At 44.0% G+C, this 23,008-nt stretch overlaps 1 long non-coding RNA gene across 1 annotated transcript in view; it reads right to left on the bottom strand.

Annotated features, from left to right (window-relative positions):
- Window positions 1-23,005, bottom strand: part of LOC122219486 — a 47,697-nt gene extending 24,692 nt beyond the window's left edge. The window contains exon 1 of the long non-coding RNA XR_006202399.1: window positions 22,927-23,005. This is a non-coding gene — a long non-coding RNA (uncharacterized LOC122219486). The remainder of the gene's footprint in view (window positions 1-22,926) is intronic.
- Between the last annotated feature and the right edge of the window lie 3 nt (window positions 23,006-23,008).

The following is a 23,008-nucleotide window of genomic DNA, read 5'->3' as shown; positions in this document are numbered from 1 at the left end:
TCCGTCCTAGCAAGTACAGACAGGGGGCATCTCATGAGAACGAAGCCCTTTGGCCACAAATGCAAGAGAAAGGTCTAAGGACGCATAACATTCCATTCACCGGTTCAACAAACATTTGCCAAATCAATGAAGGAACTAGCAGTCAGTGACCTCTCAGGAGAGTCCTCACAGGGGCTGACCGTTGGGAAAAAGCGTTAGTCTGAAAGCCTTGGATCCCTGTGACAGATGCTATCCTTGCAGCTCAACCAACTGCCCTACAGGTGGGCCGACACGATACAGAAATTACGTCTACGGCAACGCATCCCCTCGTTTGACGGGACTGCTCCCAGGGCCACCAGAGCCACGCACAGTACAAAGTCTGCTGGCTGTCTTCAGCTTTCATATAATCGCATGTTATAACTAAGAGGTCCGGTCTGATGGGAAGCACAGGCCTCCAAACTTTATCTCACAGTACAGCGTCTCCCTACGCAGATAAAGGGGGCTAAGCGTCCACTTGTCGTGCTGAGCACCGAGTCAGGTAGAGAACTTTCGGGTGGTTCTATTGGACGCCCCGAACGAACATGACGCCGTGTGTTAACTACGCTTTTAAACACCAGATCTTCTCCCTGTCTCCAGCTTGGACCTTGGTGGGGGGGGGGGGGGGGGGTCATGTGGCTTGGCTTCTCGTTCCCTTTCTCGGGCAGCTCCTTGCCTCACCCCGCTGAGGCTTCTGATCTTTCCAGGGCTGGTGGTTAGGGAGCCAGGGAGGCGGCTGGTAAGAGGCGGGAAGCGATTTGGGACGGGGACACTCATGGCCTGGCACTGGTGTTCTCGGGGCTTGGGAGGGCGGTCGATGCGGAGTCCTTCAGAGAGCTCCCCACTGGGGACACCCTTACCACGCCTCTGTCAGCTGCTGGGCCTCCTGCAGCCCATCCGCCCCTTCTGGGGTCACGTGGCCCCTCTAGACAGTTCTCTTGCGCAGGATTTACTGTCGGCCGGAGCCCTCCCGAATCGTCCACATCTGGCTCAGAAGGAGCCTGCCGCTCTCTGCCCGGGGCTCTTTGCACCTGCTGCCGGGACAGCTTCGGGTACCCGACGGCTCGGCTGGCAGGGGCCCTTGCTCTGCTCTGCGCAGCCTCCTGCCCTTGGATTGAGGCAGATGTCGCTCACCAGCCCCTTCTCTCTCTCACTCGCAGGCGCACAGCCAAACCTCCAGCGGACACGGGTCAAGGTCTCTGGACAGCCCCCTGGCAGGCAGCTTCTATCATCTGACACAAAGGGCAGGGCAGCGCCCGCCTCCCACAACCCCCTCTCTCACGGAGGCAGGGTGAATGAGTGACAGACCAAAGCAGCAGCTTTCTCTTGAGAAACTCTCTCTGAGCGTCTACATCTTACCAGTTTGGGCCCTTGAAGTGCCCTCAAAGTGGGCTCAACAGCCTCCTTCTCGGTCCCGGATAGTGGTCTCCTATCACTTGGGAATGGAGGCCACACTCACTGTGGTGTTCTCAAAATAGTCTGGGTTCAGTCGCATCGAGTACAAGTCCCATTTTTTAATTAATTAATTAATTAATTAATTAAAGTTTATTCTGAGAGAGAGAGAGAGAGAGAGAGAGAGAGAGAACGAGTGAGGGAGGGGCAGAGAGGGGGACAGAGGACCCGAAGTGGGCTCTGTGCTGACAAGCCTGAGGCGGGGCTCGAACCCACGAGCCATGAGATCGTGACCTGACCCGAAGTCGGACACTTAACTGACTGAGCCACCCGGGTGCCCCGAGTAAGAGTCCCACCTTAACATCCAGGCGCGCGCACACACAACACACACACACACACATGCGCGTGCGCGCAAATCCGTGCACAATCTGTGAAGGGATCCGTCAGGATGAAAGATTCCCAAGCTTCAGACACTGTGACCAGCTCTTATGACAGTTGTGCTGTTGCTGCCGTTTTAGATATATTTTTGAATCACAGTAATCATTCATAAATATAGCATTGTTGTAGTTCATTCGAACACCACAGATCCAGTTGAGTTCCCTGGTTCCCTTTCCAAGGGAAGGACCACGCTTACCGCATTATTGTAGCTTAATTTTAAAACCAGAGCTCAGGACAACGTAGATGACAGCTGTCACTGTCTCCGTGTTTTCTGTTCACAGTTTTCTGCTCCCTTACAAACACACAAACTACACAATGTAATGTTACATTTATGTGCGCTTTCCTTGTTTTATTTCCATGGTACTTCTTGTTCTGTAACTTGCTTTCTCCTTGTTTTTTTCAAGTTTCTATTTTAATTCCAGTTAGTTAACATGCAGTGTCACACTAGTTGCAAATGTACAATGTAGTGATTCGACAATTCTGCATCCAGTGCTCATCTCGACGGGTGCCCTCTTTAATCCCCATCACCTGTTTCCCCCTTCCTCCCCCCCCCCCCCACCTCCCCTCGGGTGACCATCAGTGTGTTCTCTACAGTTAAGTCTGTTCCTTGATCGGTCTCCCTCTCATTCCCTATCATTTTTGCCCCTCTGCCTGGTTATTTTGTTCCTTCGGTTCCACCTATGAGTGAGATCGTATGGGATTTGTCGTTCTCTGACTCATTTCGCTTAGCATTATACTCTCTAGCTCCATCCGCATCATTGCAAATGGCAAGACTGCATTCGTTTTATGGCCCAGTGATAGTCCACCGTATGCGTATATCACTTCTTCTTTATCCATTCATCCATCGATGGACACCTGGGCTGCTTCCGTATCTTGGCTACTGTAAATAAGGCTGCAATAAACATCGGGGTGCATGTATCCCTTGGAATTTACAATTTGCTTTTTTCACTTAATATGTCTTTTCTTTTTCTTTTCTTTTTTAAAGTTTATTCTGAGAGAGAGAGAGAGAGAGAGAGAGAGAGAGAGAATGAATCCCAAGCAGACTCCACACTGTCAGAGCACAGCTCGATGCAGGGCTCGAACTCACAAACTCATGAGATCGTGACCTGAGCTGAAATCAAGAGTCAGATGCTTAACCAACTGAGCCACCCAGGCGCTCCTTAATACGCCTTTTCAATCTTTATATACTTACGTAGAGAGATTTTATTAATTCTTTTCGATGACTGTATGGTATTCCAAAAAAATATGTGCTTTACTTAATTACTTAAATATTAATGACCTTTAATTAGCTGCTAATTTTTCACTTCTCCAAATATTGCTACAAAGATGGTCTTGGGACATACTTTCGTGTGGCTGTGCGTAGTACTCTCTGGTAGACACCACGAAGCACCAATATCAAGTGGAAAGATGCACTGATTCCCACAAACAATAGCTTATCTCCCCACACTGTTGCCTAAACTCAGCGATAAGTCTTTAAATATTTATGGAAGCAAATGGGTAAGAAGTAACAAGATCTGGTTCTTCTAATGTCCATATCTTTGACAGTAAGGCAGGGTGTATTTTCCCATATCTGTTCGTCATCTGTTTATGTATTGTCCTGGTAGTTAACACGCTCTTCACCCACTTTCTGATACTCTGTCTTTTTTTTTTATGATCTTGAAGTTTAAAAAACCCCACTCTCTTATCTGATATCATACTGTAATTAATTTCTACCCTCTCATCCCCGCTAATGACCTCTTACGGCATCTATCACTACGGATAGTTTCATGCTTTTTTGCATCCCACGGGATCCTTATGATTAGATGCAGGTGTAGCTGGGTGTAGCTTTAACTTCACTTCTCGGGCTTCAGACTCATTGTGATTCCTGAATCTGAGGAATATTGTTTCATCCGTTCTGGAAAAGCCTTGATCATTATTTGTTAAAGTACTGCCTCTCCTCAAGTCTCTTCCTTTTCTTCTCCTAGAAGTCTCATTCGACATATTCTGGACCTTTTCATTCTCTTCTCCAGGCCCCCTAATGTTGCTATCATACCTCATGATCTCCCTGAGCTTTATTCTGTATCATTCACGAAGCTCTACCTTTTATTTCACTCATTCAGTCTTTTAGATACGTCTAGTCACTTAGTTTCCTATTTTAATGCCTAAGTTTGCCGTTCAGATTTCAAGTAGTGTCTTTCTTAAATCTGTCTGTTCTGTTGGGTGTCTTCTATGTTTTAGAGACTATCCTGTATTTCTTCACTTGTTTTAAGCACGCTTATATAATGCGTTTATCAGTGTATTTTACCCTTGGAAGATCTCGGCAATTTGATCTGGTCATGTGTTGAGTCCGAGGGTTTGCTTTGGACGGTTGCTTCTGTGACTGTTTATAATTTTGGATCTCCAAAATTGAGATGGTGGAGCTTCGCCTTCAGTAATTCCATGTGATCTGTGTTGAGGACATCAGCCTGGGCCCAGTTCTTAGAGGAGTTGGTCAGCTGAGAAAGAGTTCTCAGACAATGAAAACTGTGTAAATTCCAACCCCCAACTCTCCATGATACAGTTGTGAATTTTCAGAATTTCCAGGAGAGGCTCTTTATTTTCAAACCAGAGCTCAGGACAGCATAAAGTTGTCATTGCCTCGCTGTTGCAAGGGACAGAGCCTCTTTAACTCAGTTTTGAACTCCTTCAAGGGCTCTGGTTCTGTAAGAGGATCTCCACTACAATCGCCTTCCTGGCAAGAAGATAGAGGTCTAAGGCTCTATCCCTCATCCCCAGGGACCTCAAGATCCCGCGTCATGGAAGCTGATGCTGGCTCCTCACCCCAGTCCCAGGGTCACTGAAGAGTTAGCTCATACTGCAAACTTTTCATTACATCCATGGGGATATCTCTTGCTATCTTTGGAGCTATGTCTTTAAAAAGATGTTTGCCATATTTCGTCTGGTATCTTTAGATGTTTGTAATAGACAGTTTTTTGGGTAATTTAATCCACTGGAATCTTCTAGATGAAATTTCAAAGACTGTCAAGTTTTAACATCCGGTTGATTCCTATATCCATTGAGAGACACGGGAACACAGAACTGGAAAGAATGTTATGACCCATTGAGGCAACCCATACCGGACCCTTCATTTTTGAGACGCAGAGACTAACACCAGGGTAACTGTGACCTTTCCAAGGCCACACATTTGCCTACTGATAGAGTCTGGACAACACATCAGGTCTCCTGAACCCCGGTCTAGCACCTTTCCCACCAAATATTTCCTCCTCCTTATTAGAATTGGGGCACTGTCACGTGTGATGTTGGACATGTGTCACCCTGTATTTGCTTTTGTGTTCTTTTATTTCAGGAGGTGAACACCAGTCCTGGGAGAAGACAACCAAAATGTCTACCAGAGCAGAAGCTGAGGCAATGGGACATATTTCCAGTGATGGCAATTTCAATATGGCTCAAACGCAAACCTCCAGGAAAGGTAAGTTCACGTACTTGGATCTGTGTCACCTTGACTTCCCTGTTGGTGATACACAGCGTCTTCTTGCTACCACCAATTGCCAAGGACTCCAGATAGCTATAAAGCATTTTTTACTGAGAATTATTTCACTTCTTACAAGAAACCTTGAAGGTACATAGGACAGGTAGGTATCAAGACACGATTTACAGATAAATAAAAATTCAGAACAGATGCTAAGTAGAAAACATGGAGACGAGTCTTGGTTTTTCCGATTCTAAACTGAGGAGCATCCCACTAGATCTCTCTGCCCATATAGATCCACACCTGCCTCAAAGAGAGAAGGCTTTTCCTTTCCACCGTATCCGAGAAGTCGCTTTCCGTCTTCCATGTTGTCTAAAGCACGACCAAGAGCTTCTCACTCAGAAGAACTGTTGAACACCTTATTTTACTCTAAATTTCTAATGACTCAAGAGCTGTGTGATTCATTAATTTTCTTACGGATATAAGCTTTTCATAAGATATTGTCTTTGAGGGAGTGCCTGGGTGGCTCAGTGGGTTAAGCTCTATGCTTGATCTCGGCTCAGGTCACGATCTCATGGTTTGTGAGTTCGAGCCCCACCTCTGGCTCTGCACTGATGGCAAAGAGCCTGCTTGGGATTCTGTCTCTCCCTCTTTCTGCCCCCCCCTCCACGTGTGTGCACACACTCTCTCTCTCTTGCTCTCAAAATACATAAATAAACTTAAAAAGAAGACAATGCTTTTGAAAAGTAAAGCACTAACCAAGATGGGATGCTTCACAATACTCAACGTTTCAGCCAGGGTATCTGCTGGGAAGTGGGCATATCTGAAGGACAAGAGGATTCTCTGCATCTTACCCATCGAAGAAGAAATCAGGACAGGTGCCTTCTCATACCCCATCTACAGTTAATTATGAGCCACTTGACCTGGAACGAATACTATTCCATTGCCTTAGCTTCCTCATCTGCAAAATGGGAGAGCTCGACTCTTGCATCCCTAAGACCTCATCCACTTCTAAACACTTAAGAGTCTAGAGGACAATACCCTCGGCCAAATTCTCCTATCCTAACTCTCTCTCGCCAACATCAGAAACATAAAGAACTTGTGTATAAACATTTCCCACGTTTGCAATCCTGATTTTGCCATTTATGAGCTGTGTGACCTTAGGGAAGTCACTTGAACTTTGTGTGTTTCCGTTTCCTTATCTGTAAAGACAAAATAATAGTGTGTACCTCACATCACAATTTAACGAGGATTAAATTAGTTATAATGTGTAACCCATTTAGAACAATGCCTGGCACACAGTCAACACTATATAAACTTTATACAGAGTTGATGATCATCAGCTCTCACACAGCGTTCCTGGCTCAGCCCACTTTTTGGCAGTGGTGACACTCATAGCCGACCTTCCTGGTTTCTTCTCCAGTCTCCTAGGACATCCGCCCTACCATTTTGCTTAGTCCTCTGCTGAGGACTAATAATAATGCATCACTCTGATGACCATGTACAGCCCTGAGTGGGTGATTTTCAAGGGGACACCCAAACGTCACAGGCAGAAATCCCACGTCTACCGTCAACGACCCTCATACGCGGGCCTGTAGCCGCCTCATGGCATCATGGCTTCTCACCGTCCACCCTTCCAAACCCTGCCAGAACGCCCTCCTTGTTGGAATCCTGTTTGCGTGGTAGATCGAGGGCTGCCATTTTCAGGTATCTGTCTCTCTGTTACCGTGGAGAACTTGACAAGGCAATGATGGCAGTGAGAATCTTCACAAACAGCGTCAGGCGTAGCTTCCTTCCTCCCCATCGAGAGCCCACGTGGAAAGAGCCCCAGCCCATGGAAAGAATGTCACTCAAAGGCCAGTCTACAATCACATCCCTTTCTGCAAGTCACAGAAATAAACAAGCACACCACTTGAGAAAGTATCTCCATCTAGGTTAAAACTAGGGAACTGTTCCGGGGTGCCCGGGTGGCTCAGCCAGGGTGCCTGGGTGCCTGGGTGGCTCAGACGTCCAACGTCAGCTCACGTCATGATCTCCAGTGCTGACGGCTCAGAGCCTGGAGCCTGCTTCAGATTCTGTGTCTCCCTCTCTCTCTGCCCTTCTCTCTCTTTCTCTCTCTCTCTCTCTCTCAAAAATAAATAAGTATCAAAAACAAATTTAAAAAAAAACCCACAAAACTAGGGAACTGTTCCTACAACACACTACAAAAGCTAAGACTTGTAGATTGCTTTAATACATTCTAGATGATATTGAGAGAGGATGTCAAGAGCTGACCAAACTCTCGTCCTTGGAGCATGGTACAGTGACACAGAAAGACAGGGGGACACTGAAGCCTTGGCTCATGCTTCCTAGCTCTGAACGGCAGTGTCTAGAGGCCAGAAGACCACCAGCAGCAGGGCGAGTCTGCAGCGCTGGGATATGGGGTGAAGCTCCCATGGGCCCCATCCTGATGTCTACCCCTCCGCAGCTCACCCATCTTTCTAAACACTGGCATCTTAGCATCTCGAGCCAGTACAACAGACCGAGGGAAAACATGTGTGATGGCAGAAATTAACTGGGACATTTGGGAGACTTGTCCTCAAAATCTACCAGGTCTTCGCAAAATTAAAATGGAAGAGTCGTGGGGCACCTGGGGGGCTCAGTCGGTTAGGTGTTTGACTTCGGCTCAGGTCATGATCTCACAGTTCATGGGTTCGAGCCCCGTGTCGGGCTCTGTGCTGACAGCTGGGCGCCTGGAGCCTGCTTCGGATTCTGCCTCCCTCTTGCTCTGCTCCTCCCCGTCTCTGCTCTCTCCCTCTCTCTCAAATATAAATAAACATTTAAAAAAAATTTTTTTTAATGGAAGAGGAGTTACTTCCCTTGAACTGGTGAAAGAATTGCAAGATGCCATCCTCCCACTCACACACGCACTGTTACCATCACATGACAACGGGGCCTCAGACCACAAAGGTGGCCCACTGCAAAGGTTTCAACGCACGGGCACGAAATCACAAATGATTGACCCTTATGGCCCAAGACTGCAGAGACGAAGCACAAGGGACCCATGCGAATACTTTAGCACAGAAAGGAATCAAAAGAAATGTATCAGATAAAAGAGCGATCGTTGCATAATGAGTGCATGCTGTGAGCCAGACACTGTTCCGAGCACTTTATACAGATTAATTCACTGAATCCTTGCAACAACCCTTCAAGGAAGGTGTTAGCAGCATCGTCACCATTGTACAGGAGCCAGAATTCAAGCACAGAGGAAGTAAGATTTAATTCATCAAGGCACAAAGAGGCGTCATTTGGATTTCAACCCCAGCGGTCTGATTGCTAACCATTATATCACACTGCTGTGCTGATTTTACCTGGGGACACCGAGGGCTGTTTTCATTCCTAATTTCAGTTCTCAAGAATAAGAAGAAGCTTAGACAGTAGGAAGCAAATCAACAGAAGAATGTGAAGGAAGAACCCCACGTAGATGTGAAAGGAAACTGAAGAGGAAAATACATTACTTCAGAGTTAAAGAGGAATTAGCTGCAGCAAGGAAAGAAATCATCAGTACAGAAAATCGAATCAGTGACACAGAGCCAAGGCTTAAAAAAGTCACGGAGGACGCAGAGGGGTGGCAAGTCAAGTGGATCAAAAGATGATCGGCAGGAAGAAGGGAAGACAATGAAGAATGTCTAAGAAGAGATGAAAGCAATTTCATTACGCATCCAGTTCACGGAGTCTACAACTTCAAGGAAAGTACATGCAAAAACAGAACAGACAACTCAAATGTAGAAAAAGTGAACGCAAATCATGAAGGAAATCGCGATGAAATCTACGTACAAGAGCTGATCCTTTGAGAGCAGATGCCATTTGACGCAGTGAAACAATTCATAACTCAGATCGATCAGGCAGAGAGATTCAACATAACTGATGGTGGGGACAAAGGAGACGAGGCATTTAAAATACATAAGGTGTTAGTTACAGGGAAAGCAGATAATATCCATACTTTCTATGAAAATAGAATTTATCAATTTGCATTAAGAAAACTCGTTCATGTCAAAAAACCACGTAAGAAGTGAAGCAAGTTGTTGAAAAGTTAACCCTTTTAAAACAAAGTAGATCTTGGTGGTTTTGCTAGAAAAATTCGGTGAGATTTTATGGAACAGGAAATGTCTATGTATCCAGGGCTGAAGAAATAACAAATATTCACGTAGATGCTACACCTTAAGTGTAGTTCCTCACTGCTTCAGTGTGGACTGTGCGTGTGACTTCTTCCAGAGGACAGTCTGGAAAGGGAGAACACAGGGGTAACTTCCCAGTGGAGAAACCTGACACTACCTCAAACCAGGTGATTCAAGGCTAATATCAGCAGTGATAAGTCATGTTGATAGTATGGACCCTCGATGCGTGAAGAGAGTGGCACCCTTCCTCTCAAACACGCATCGCCTTAGTCCAGTCATGAAAACATATCAGACAAATCCCAGTCGAGGGACGTTCTGTACACTATCTGACCACTGCTCTTCAAGATCCTGAAGGTCATCAGAAAAGAAAGTCTGAGAAACTGTCATAGCCATACGTATGCCGAGGACATGTGATGATTAAATGTACTATGCTATCCTGAATGCAGTTCTGGAACAGAACACAGACATCAGGTAAAAACCAAGAAGTCTGAATAAAGTGTAGACTTTAGCAATAACAACACATCACAGTAGGTCCATCAAGTGTGACAAATGCACCAGAGCAATAGAAGATGTTTGTAACAGGAGCCGCGGGGTGACTCAGTTGGGCACTGACTCTTGATTTCGGCTCAGGTCATGATCTCAGGGTCATGGGATTGAGCCCCACGTCAGGCTTTGCGCTCAGCATGGAGCCTGCTTAAGATTTTTTTCTCTCTCTCTAAAAAAAAAAAAAAAAAAAGTTCGCAAAAGAGGAAAATGGGTGTGAGGTGTACAGAAATTCAGTAATTTTGTTAAGTCTAAAACTGTTCTAAAATATAAAGTATATTAAGACAAAACAAAATGGCTATGTACCTAAAATACTTCAGGTCACAGGTTGAGATGGAAAGCCTAAAAGTAACTTTCTTTACAAAACTAGCATGTCAAAAATTACACCCCCGCAATTATTCACAATAACATTCACCCAAATTCAATTATATACGCTAGCGTAAAATTCTAGCCAAAATATTTGCAAAATAAGTCATGTGTTTTCATTAAAACATCCTATTAGGAAGAGATCAATTCAAGAAAGTAAGGAGAGCCAAATGCTATTAATAAATAATTATAATGAACTTACATAAACTCAATTCTCACTCAGGACCTTGAGGTAGGTTCTATCATTAACCCCATTTTACAGGTGGAATACTGAGGCTACAGATAGTTCAGGAACTTGCCCGGGAGCACACAGCTGTTACTAGAGCAGATCTGGGTATCCTGACTGTATGATTCAAATACATTTCATAAAACTCATGCAGTCACATAAAAGTAATAAGAAACGGGACCAGGAGAGCTTCATGCAATGAAAGGACAAGTCCCACCAGCCTACTTAACAGTGTGACGTGCGAAACGTTCCCCAGAAATCCAGATAGGACAGGAGTGGCCGCTCTGCTTCTATTTAACAGTTTAGAAACTGCCAGTGAATAGATTACCCAAGAGAATGAAATAAATGGTAAACATGACAACCATAATCACCTATTTCTTTTCTATTATTGTACTTAACACGTACCTAGGATTGGTTTTCTGCTCTCAACTCAAAGGAAGAAAATGTGAGAATGATAGGGAAAAGAAAGGACTGCTCTGGAAACAATAAAAAGTACGTTAAGAAACCTGGGTGGGACGTAAACTGAAGAGAGCTGTAAAATCTCACCCTGGGCCAGAGAAAAAGACTTGAATCCCCAGGGAGCCATCGCTACGTTGACTAGAGCAGCCATGTTATACGAGTGGCCATCCCTCTCAACCTGATCTGCCCTATCTATATGATGTTCCCAAAATGCCAACGTCAATTCCTGTGGATGGGGGAGGGGAGAGTCTCAACTAAATGCCCCCTGAGTTACACCTGGTGATCTGTCTGTCCACCCCTGGAACCCGCCAGGAGGATCCCCGCACAGCAGGAGATGGGGCTGGCCATCTGGAGCGTGTTTGCCAGGAGCCAGGAAAGGGGGCACCCACGTGCCTTGAGGACAGGGTCGCATATTGTATCTCTGGGATTTCTCTACAGGGCCAGCCGATGGATCCTTCCAGCTGCTGCCAAACTAATGCATCTGGACTCAACCCCAGGGACAGCCCCAGAGCCCCCATGGATCACTGGCACACTGTACTCGAGCCTCGATTATAGTTTCGAGATGAAGTTACATGCTTCTGACATCCGACCTAGGCTACCTTTCAAATTTCGTCTCCTCCCTTCCCCTAACCTGTTAATCAGCCGAGTTCCCTGGTAACAGGGTGGGGCACTTGGGAGTCATTTCCAAAAACTCCTGCTCTTACTATCTGTATCCCATCAACCACGGCTTCTAGCCAGTTCTTTGTCCAATCTCACTTCTTCTTAAATGTTTATTTTTGAGAGAGAGAGAGAAAGAGAGAGAGAGAGGCAGGAGTGGGGGACAGAGGATCTGAAGTGGGCTCCGTGCTGATAGCACAGAGCCCCATGAGGGGCTCGAACTCACGAACCGTGAGATCAGCATCTGAGCCAAAGTCGGATGCTCAACTGACTGAGCTCCCCAGGCGCCCCCCAATCCCGCTTCTTTCCAGCCTCTCTCATGAGCTCATCCCAGAGCCGTCTGGAAAACTTTCCTAACACTTGCTCTGGCCAGTTCCACACCTTCTTCAAGTCTCCGCTCAAGTGATGGTTCTGAGGAGGTTCCTGACCCCCTCACCCCCCGGGAGGCGGGGAGGGACAGGTGTCCGCCAGACACCTACAGAGGAACCCCTGCTCTCGCTCTGTTTCTGCCTCGCAGACAGACTGCAATCTTCTCCCCTTTCCCGACTTAGGAAAGGCGGGAGAAAAGCACCCCAACGATAAGACTTTCTGTGCCCCCACCTCAGGCTTTTGTTCAGTCCGACACGGGCTGGCCCTCATCGTGCGTTCTCTGGTCCTGCTCAGAAGCATCCCTGGTCCTTTTGAAGAACGAACTGCCGTTTCCTGGGCCAACTGGCCGAGTGCTGCCTGGGATGCTGGACGGAAAGCCTGCTTTACCTGGTTACAAAAGCCAGAAAGGACAAGTGGCCGAGGTGCTGAAGTGGGATACCTGCTAAGGGACCCACCTGGGGGAACAACGGGGGAGGCACCACGTGTCATCCACACGCATGGACATTTTCTGGGCTTCTCGGTAAAACAGCTAATGCCACTGACTAATGCCTGGTCGTCAGGCCCCCAGGTGTGTTTCTGCATGTGAGCTGTGTATAAACACGCCCCTAACCCAGGCGCCCCCCCACCCACCCCGCCCAGTCCACATTTTATCCAAGCATTTTTCTCTCATCTATCTATCCGCATTTTTCTCTCATCTATCTATCCGCATTTTATCCAAGCAAGGGGAAATGCCAGGTGAGGACAGGTGTTTCACCAGAGGCTGAGCGCGAATATGACATCTCTCGCCAAAATGTCACTGCTTTCAGTAAACACAGTCCACTGGAAGGAAGAAGGGTATCCCTTAGTTCTCTTTTCTGGGATCTATATTTGGCCCGATTTATGGTAACTAACTCTGTAACAGGGTGTGCGACGTCACATCGAAGACTGGGGTAGGCGGCCATGTGTAACAGATGTAAAATTCCGAAGTGAAGAAGTAAGAGTACCTCACAGAGGTCGTTCAGGGTGTGATTAAAACCCAGTCGTGTGGGGAGGCGCCAAGATGGCAGAACAGCACGGAAGTTTTTTGTGTGTCTCGCGTCCATGAAATGCAGCCAGAGCAACACTAAACCATCCTGCACACCTAGAAAACCGATCTGAGGATTAACACAACAATCTGTACAACCTAAACCACAGAACTCAGCAGGTACACGGTGCGGAGAGGTGAACTTGGGGGGAGAGAAGCCACGGAAGACAGGGAGCCGCTTTTGCATGCAGAGAGGACAGAGACGGGGGGGGGGGGGGGGGGGGGGGGGGGCGGGTAGAATACGGGAAAAGCCCCCCTCCCCAAAAGCAGCCGGAGAGAAGTGGAAAATTGGAAATGGCCGCAGGGACTACACTAAAAAGGGAGAAAGGAGAGGGTTTAAATTCCATTAAGACTGTAAACAAGGGGAGCGTGAAGGCTGCAACTCCGCAGCTCAATACCTGGCAGTGCTCTGGTGGGAAGGGCTCTGTTCCCCAGGAACAGAGTGGGGTCCGTGAGGTTCTCGGGCCACGTGGGGAAAAGCGGTTCCACTGCTGGAAGGACATTTGGTAGAGACTGTTGAAGCCACCTGGTCCCAGAAGACCCGGAAGGCGGCCACGTTTGCTGGTGCTGGGGCAAGGTCGGTAAGGGTGAAGCCTGGTGCCAGATGTGTGTTGTGGTTTCCCATAATCCCTGAAACGCTGATGTTACACTATCTTGCGGACTTTTTCTGGGATGGGCTGGCACCTGGCCGCAGTCTCGGGGCACCGGCAACAGCAGGGTCCAGTGGCGTTCCTGGGTGCAGCCAACGTTGGACCACTGCTCATTCGGCCATTGCTCGGTGAGACCCTCCTGCAGAGGGGCGGAGCGCGCCAAAGCCGCAGTCCTTCGGAAGTAAGGGGCCGGGGAAAACAGCCACATCTGAGACAAAACTCGGGAGAGAGGTGCTGCCCGGGGCCTGGTCACGGAGAGTGAAAAAGCGGGGAGTGGACGAGAGCTGAGGACAGAGGACGGGTGCGCGATTGCTGATCCGGGAGAACAGACTGGGTGGCTGGGCGGCGCCATTTTGACAACCCCCGCGCATGCGCATAGGCACATGCACCTAGGAGCGCCGCATCAATCCATCCCGGTAGGCTGGCAGCGCCATCTAGTGGAGAGTGGAGCCATTACACTGAGCCCTGCCCAACTGGGCCAACCTCGCTCTTCAAGAACACAAGTCTCACCGCCTACTTAGTTTATGGACCATAAAGCGCCTCATAGTTTGACTTTTAGAGAAACACAAAGTAATTTCAGTCGTATTTCAGTCTGTTAGCTGATCCATCTACTCAATTTTCTTTCTTTCTTTCTTTCTTTCTTTCTTTCATTCTTTCTTTTTTTCCCCCTTTTTTCTCTCATCCATCAAGCCACTTTCAATACCCAGACCAAAACACACCTAGGATCTAGCATCATTTATTAGATTTTGTGTGTGTGTGTGTGTTTAATTTTTTATTTGAATATTTTTTAATTTTAATTTTTTTAATTTTAATTTTTTCTACCTCATTAATTCCTTTTCTCCCCTTCAAAATGACGAAACAAAGGAATTCACCCCAAAAGAAAGAGCAGGAAGAAACGACAGCCAGGGATTTAACCAATACAGATACAAGCAAGATGTCTGAACCAGAATTTAGAATCACTATAATAAGAATACCAGCTGGAGTCAAAAATAGATTAGAATCCCTTTCTGTGGAGATAAAAGAAGTCAAAGCTAGTCAGGATGAAATCAAAAATGCTATAACTGAGCTGCATTCACAGATGGATGCAGCGGCGGCAAGGATGGACAAGGCAGGACAGAGAATCAGCGATATAGAGGACAAACTTATAGAGAATAATGAAGCAGAAAAAAAGAGGGAGATTAGGGCAAAAGAGCACGATTTAAGAATTAGAGAAATCAGTGCCTCATTAAAAAGGCACAACAGCAGAATCACAGGGGTCCCAGAAGAGGAAGAGAGAGAAATAGAAATAGAAGGATTATGTGAGCAAATCATAGTGGAAATCTTTCCTAACTTGGGGAAAGACACAGACATCAAAATCCAGGAAGCACGGAGGACCCCATTAGATTCAACAAAAACCGACCATCAACAAGGCGTATCATAGTCAAATTCACAAAATACTCAGGCAAGGAGAGAATCATGAAAGCAGCAAGGGAAAAAAAGTCCCTAACCTACAAGGGAAGACAGATCAGGTTTGTAGCAGACCTACCCACAGAAACTTGGCAGGCCAGAAAGGAGTGGCGGGATATATTCAGTGTGCTGAATCAGAAAACTATGCAGCCAAGAATTCTTTAGCCAGCAAGGCTGTCATTCAAAATAGAAGGAGAGATAAAAAGTTTCCCAGACAAACAAAAATTAAAGGAGTTTGTGGCCACTAAACCAGCCCAGCAAGATTTTTAAGGGGGACTTTCTGAGGGGAGAAATGATGAAAAAATATATATACATATGTGTGTGTATATACATATATATGTATTATATATATGATACATATATTAATTACATTATATATATTATATATAATATATAATATATATTAAATAATATATATTATATATAATATATATTAATATACGTATTATATATATAATATATAATATATTAATATATGTATTATATATAATATATATTATATATATAATACATATATTAATATATAATACATATACACATACATATGTGTGTATATACACACACATATATGTGTGTGTATATATACACATACATACAAACATATGTATGTGTATATACACACACACATATATGTGTGTGTATATACACATACATATGTATGTGTATATACACACACATATGTATGTGTATATACACATACATATGTATGTGTATAATATATATAATACATATATATACACATATATATGTACACATATATATTATACACATGTATATGTATAATGTATATAATACATATGTATTATATATATTATATATAACACACACACACACACATATATATATATATATATATATATATATATATATATATATATATTCATACACACACACACACCAAAAGCAACAAAAGATTACCAAGGACCAGAAAACACCACCAGAAACTCCAACTCTACAAGCATTATAATGGCAATAAATTCGTATCTTTCAGTACTCATTCTAAACGTCAATGGACTCAATGCTCCAATCAAAAGACATAGGGTAACAGAATGGATAAGAAAACAAGTTCCATCTATATGCTGTTTACAAGAGACCCATTTAGACCTAAAGACACCTTCAGATTGAAAATAAGGGGATGGAGAACCATCTATCATGCTAATGGTCAACAAAAGCAAGTCAGAGTAGCCATACTTATATCAGACAACCTAGACTTTAAAATAAAGATTGTATCAAGGGATAGAAGGGCATTATATCATAATCAAGGGGTCTACAGACTAAGAAGGCCTAACAATTGTAAACATTTATTTGCCAAATGTGGCAGCACCCAAATATATAAATCAATTAACCACAAACATAAACAAACTCATCAATAGTAATATCATAATAGTAGGAGACTTCAACACCCCACTCACAGCAATGGACCGATCATCTAATCAAAAATCAATAAGGAAACAATGGCTTTGAATGACACACTGGACCGGACGGACTTAACAGATATATTCAGAACATTTCATCCCAAAGCAGCAGAATATACATTCTTCTCCAGGGCACATGGAACGTTCTCCAGAATAGATCATATACTGGGACACAAATCAGCCCTCAGCAAGACAAAAAGATTGAGATCATACTGTGCATATTTTCAGACCACAATGCTATGAAACTCAAAATCAACCACAAGAAAAAATTTCAAAAGGTAACAAATACTTGGTGACTAAAGAACATCCTACTAAAGAATGAATGGGCCAATGAAGAAGTTAAAGAGGAAATTAAAAAGTATATGGAAGCCAATGAAAATGATAACACCACAACCCCAAACCTCTGGGATGCAGCAAAGGTGGTCATAAGAGGAAAGTATATAGCAATCCAGGCCTTCCTAAAGAAGAAAGAAAGATCTCAGATACCCAACCTAACCTTACGCCTAAGGAGCTGGAAAAAGGACAGCAAATAAAACCCAAAACCAGCAGAAGACCGGAAACAATCAAGATTAGAGCAGAAATTAATGCTATCTAAAAACAACCACGACAAAAAAAACAGTAGAACAAATCAATGAAACCAGAAGCTGGTTCTTTGAAAGAATTAACAAAATTGATAAACCATTAGCCAGTTTGATCAAAAAGAAAAAGGAAAGGACCCAAATAATTAAAATCAAGAATCAAAGAGGAGAGATCACAACCAACACAGCAGAAATAAAAACACCAATAAGAGAATATTATAAGCAATTATATGCCAATAAAATGGGCAATCTGGAAGAAATGGACAAATTCCTAGAAACATATACACTACCAAAACTGAAACAGGAAGAAATAGAAAATTGGAACAGACCCATAACCAGTAAGGAAATCGAATTAATAATAAAAAATCTCCCAAAAAACAAGAGTCCAGGGCCAGCTGGCTTTTCAGGGTAATTCTATCAAACATTTAAGGAAGAGTTAACACCTATTCTCTTGAAGCTGTTCCAAAAAATAGAAATGGAAGGAAAACTTCCAAACTCTTTCTATGAAGCCAGCATTACCCTGATTCCAAATCCAGAGACCCCACTAAAAAGGAGAACTATAGACCAATTTCCCTGATGAACACGGATGTAAAAATCCTCAACAAGATACTAGCCAACCGGATCCAACGATACATTCAAAAAGTTATTCACCACCGCCAAGTGGGATTTATTCCTGGGATGCAGGGCTGGTTCAATATCCAGAAAACAATTAACGTGATTCATCACATCACTAAAAGAAAGGACAAGAACCACATGATCCTCTCAATAGATGCAGAGAAAGCATCTGACAAAATACAACATCCTTTCTTGAGAAAAACCCTCAAGAAAGTAGGGACAGAAGGATCATACCTCGAGATCATAAAAGCCATATATAAACGACCCAACCCTAACATCATCCTCAATGGGGAAAAACTGAGAGCTTTCCCCCTAAGGTCAGGAACAAGACAGGGATGTCCACTCTCGCCGCTGTTATTCAACATAGTATTGGCAGTCTTAGCCTCAGCAATCAGACAACACAAAGAAATAAAAGGCATCCAAATTGGCCAGGAGGAGGTCAAACTTTCACTCTTCACAGATGACATGATACTCTATATGGAAAACCCAAAAGATGCCACCAAAAAACTGCTAGAATTGATTCATGAATTCAGCAAGGTTGCAGGATATAAAATCAATGCACAGAAATCGGCTGCATTCCTATACACCAACAATGAAGCCACAGAAAGAGAAATCAAGTAACCGATCCTATTTACAATTGCACCAAAAATCATAAAATACCTAGGAATAAATCTAATCAAAGAGGTGAAAAATCCATACACTGAAAACTATAGAAAGCTTATGAAAGAAATGGAAGAAGACACACAAAAAAATGGAAATAGATTCCATGCTCCTGGATAGGAAGAACAAATACTGTTAAAATGTCGATACTACCCAAAGCAATCTACATATTCAACGCAATCCCTATCAAAGTAACACCATCATTCTTCACAGAGCTAGAACAAACAATCCTAAAATTTGTATGGAACCAGAAAAGACCCCGAATAGCCAAAGCGATCTTGGAAAAGAAAACCAAAGCAGGAGGCATCACAATCCCAGACTTCAAGCTCTACTACAAAGCTGTCCTCATCAAGACAGTATGGTACTGGCACAAGAATAGACACTCAGATCAATGGTACAGAATAGAGAACCCAGAAATGGACCCAAAAGTGTATGGCCAACTAATCTTTGACAAAGCAGGAAGGAATATCCAGTGGAATAAAGACAGTCTCTTCAGCAAGTGGTGCTGGGAAAACTGGACGGCGACATGCAGAAAAATGAACCTGGACCACTTTCTTACACCAGACACAAAAACAAACTCAAAATGGAGGAAAGACCTCAATGGAAGACAGGAAGCCATCAAAATCCTCGAGGAGAAAGCAGGCAAAAACCTCTTGGATCTTGGCCACAGCAACTTCTTAGTCAACAACGTCTCCGGAGGCAAGGGAAACAAAAGCAAAAATGAACAAATGGGATGACATCAAACCAAAAAGCTTTTGCACAGTGAGGGAAACCACCAACTTTTGTTGGAAAAGGCAACCTCCTGAATAGAAAATATTCATAAATGATGTACTGAAAAGAAATTAACACCGAAAATACATAAAGAATGCCTACAATTCATTTTTTTAAAAAAAAAAACTAACGATTCAAACTAAAAAATAGGCGGGGGGGTGGGTGTGTGTGTGCCTGGGTGGCTAAGTCAGTGGAGCGGCCGACTTCGACTCAGGTCATGATCTCACAGGTGTGTGAGTTCGAGCCCCGCATCGGGCTCTGTGCTGACAGCTCAGAGCCTGGAGTCTGCTTCCAATTCTGTGTCTCCTTCTCTCTCTGCGCCCCCCCACCCTGCCCCCGCTCACACTCTGTCTCTCTCTCAAAAATAAACATTAAAAAAAATTTTTTTAAAGTAGGCAGAGGACCTGAATAGACATTTCTCCAAAGCAGACATCCAGATGGCCAACTGACACATGAAAAAACGCTCATCATCACTATCATCAGGGAAATGCGAGTCAAAACTGCAATGAGGTATATCACTCACACCTGTCAGAATGGCTCTTATCCAAAAGCTAAGAGATAACAAGCGCTGGCAAGAATGTGGATGGAAAAAAAGAAAACCTCTCATGCACTGTGGGTGGGAATATAAATGGGTGCAGTCACTACGGAGACTAGTACAGAGATCCCTCAAAAAATTAAAAATAGAACTATCACAGAATTCAGCAATTCCATATCGAGGTATTTATCTGAAGAAAATGAAGACACTAATTCAAAAGGACACATGCACACCTATGTTCGTCACAGCATTATTTCCAATAAACATACGGAAGCTCCCTAAATGTCCGTCGATAGATGAATGAAAAGAGAAGACGCACCGTATTTATCCAACAGAATATTACTCAGCTGTAAAAAGAGAATGAAATCTTGTTATTTGCAGCCACACGGATGGAGCCCGACGCTAAATGGGATAAGTCAGAGCAAGACAAATACCGTAAGGTTGCACTTCTTTGCGAATAAGACACAAAACAAAACAACCAACAAAACAGAAGCAGGTTCACAGATACAGAGGACAAACAGGATGGTTGCCAGAGGGAAGGGGGGTGAAGAGATGGACCAAACGAGTAAACGAAACTAAGAGATCCGCTCTTCCAGTTAAATAAGACACACGGATGTAACATAGGACAACCAGGAATATGGTCAGTGATCATTGTAACAACTTTGCATGGTGCCGGGTGGTAAATACAAATACTACGGTGACCACTTTGTAATGTGCATAAATATTGAATCACTCTGGGTTTTTTTGGAGCCCCTCTTTTATACCTAAAACTGATACAACATTGTATGTCAATTATTCTTCAGTTAAAAAATGAAATAGGGGCGCCTGCGTGGCTCAGTCGGTTGAACGTCCGACTTCAGCTCAGGTCACTCATGGGTTCGAGCCCCACGTCGGGCTCTGTGCTGACAGCTTGGAGCCTGGAGCCTGCTTCGGATTCCGTGTCTCCCCCTCTCTCTCTCTGCCCCTCCCCTGCTCACACTCTGTCTCTCTCTGTCTCAAAAATAAATAACATTAAAAAAAATTTTTTTTAAATGAAATAAATAGGGACACTTTTGGGTGGCTCAGCCGGTTAAGCGAGTGACTTCAGCTCAGGTCACGACCTCAACATCGTGGGCTCCAGCCCTGCGTCAGGCTCTGTGCTAATAACTGGGAGCCTGGAAACTGTTTTGGATTCTGTGTATCCCTCTCTCTCTGCCTCTCCCCTCCTCATACTCTCTCTCTGTCTCTCAAAAATTAACAGAAATAAAACATTTAAAAAATTTTTAACAGTTAAATAAAAATAAGCAAACAACTTATTAGAGTAAAACTAGAGTTTATGCATTTAAAGTCATAAAGAATAACGGAACACTAACAAGAGGGGAGAAAAAAGAGATAAGATATCAAAAGGGAGGAAGGAAAAATATTATTTGCAAATGATACGATTATCTACCTAGAAACCAGAGAATCAACTTACAAACCATCCTAGCAAGGTATCTCGGCCACAGTTACGCTTCTCAGTTTAAAAAAATAAATCTATTCAAACAATATCTCCCCTATATCCCAGCCCAAACTTGTAAGAAAATATAAGAAGTAAAAATCCCCTTCAGGAAATATAAATTAAATTTGATAAGAAATGCATAGGAAATACGTAAAGCAAACTGTAGCACTGGGCTGAAGAAAAAGTGAACCTTCCTTTGGCATTGGCGGGTGGGAGGGGGTGGGGGGTAGGGGGATGGGGGGGTAGGGGGGTAGGGGGATGGGGGGTGGGGGGGGTGGGGAGTAGTCTTACTACCTTCTCTTAAGGGAGATCGTGCTATTACAGCCATCTTAATTTCTCCCAAATAGATTTAGTGCAATCTCATGCAATTAGATTGCAATTCGGTGCAACTTAAGTACTGCGGTTAAGTCTTTATTAAAATGGCCCAATGATTATAAACTTTCTTGGAATTAAAAGCAGCCGAGGCTACATATTATCATCCTCAAAAATAAAAATGATAACAGTTGTTTGATCAGCCTGATAGTTACATCTATTAAAAATTTAGACCAACCACTATATTAATAACAGGTCCTTGTAACAATAGATATTAAACTATGTATTAAGCCCAGAAACACATATAAACATATCGAAGTTTATTTTACCAAAAGTTGGTATTTTAAATCAGAAGAAACAAATGTGAAGTATTCCCCCCCAAAAAATCTTGGTAGAACTCAAATCACTTGGAAAACAAGTCTGAATCCCGACTTAAGCTGAGCGATAAACATCTGCACATGAAGTAAAGACAATAAAGAAACAATGAACTTTTAGGAAGGAAACGTCTATGCTGTATGCGGGCGGTTTCTCTCTTTCTCTCCTTTCCCCTCCGTGTGAGCTCGATGATGCCAAGGTCAAAGACTGCCCTAACTGGTTGAGGCAGCCCATTTGTAAAGCCTGCAAGGACCTCAGAGTAACGCACAGTCGTGACGAATCACAGTATTGCATTCTTGAAACTAATATAACCTGTATGTTAACTGCACTGGAATTAAAATTTAAAAATAACAAAAATGAATAAAAACTAAAACTAACACAAAAAGCTCTCAGGAGATTGAAGTCTGCTGATGGTCGGTCTTGGTATCCTGGTGAGAGTGTCAGAGGGGGACAGGCCGGTGCAGTGACCGCCCACAGGGGCACCGGCTAGGGGAACCTTTTCTGTCACCCATGTGGCTTCACTCTGACATTCTTCATTCTGCAGGGCCATACGGGTCCACTTGTCTTTACACACCCAAACACATTCACCTAAAGCCACCGGGTCAATAAAACCCCTTTGTATCAACGAAACAGAACATACAACAAGTTTACAGATTTTAGGACTACATAATTATGGCATCTAATTTACAAAGCCTCTAAGCCAAGTTTTCTATTGTTGCACAAACCACTGACTGGCCTTACTGGTTAGGCTCACTGGAAGTCCTGATGGCATTATATACAGTTCTGTGTGGTCTTTACTGATTTCCCGCCCCACCTCACCCTCAAACAAAGGCAACTACAACCAACGTACAAAAAGACAAAAAACTAGGGAACTACCTCATGCCAGAACCAGCAAGGGCTGTTTGCTAAATTAGTGACCAGGAGGACCCAAAAAATAGGTGACATTGGAGTCAACTCACAGCTCCCTGCCAGACACCTGGGCTCCGCTCCTTCCTCGGAAAAGGCAGGAGAGGAAACCGCCTCCGGCCAGGATGGCGGGAT

The sequence above is a fragment of the Panthera leo genome, chromosome B2 (assembly GCF_018350215.1).
Source record: "Panthera leo isolate Ple1 chromosome B2, P.leo_Ple1_pat1.1, whole genome shotgun sequence".
NCBI lineage: Eukaryota > Metazoa > Chordata > Mammalia > Carnivora > Felidae > Panthera > Panthera leo.
This window is presented reverse-complemented; position numbering and strand designations above follow the sequence as displayed.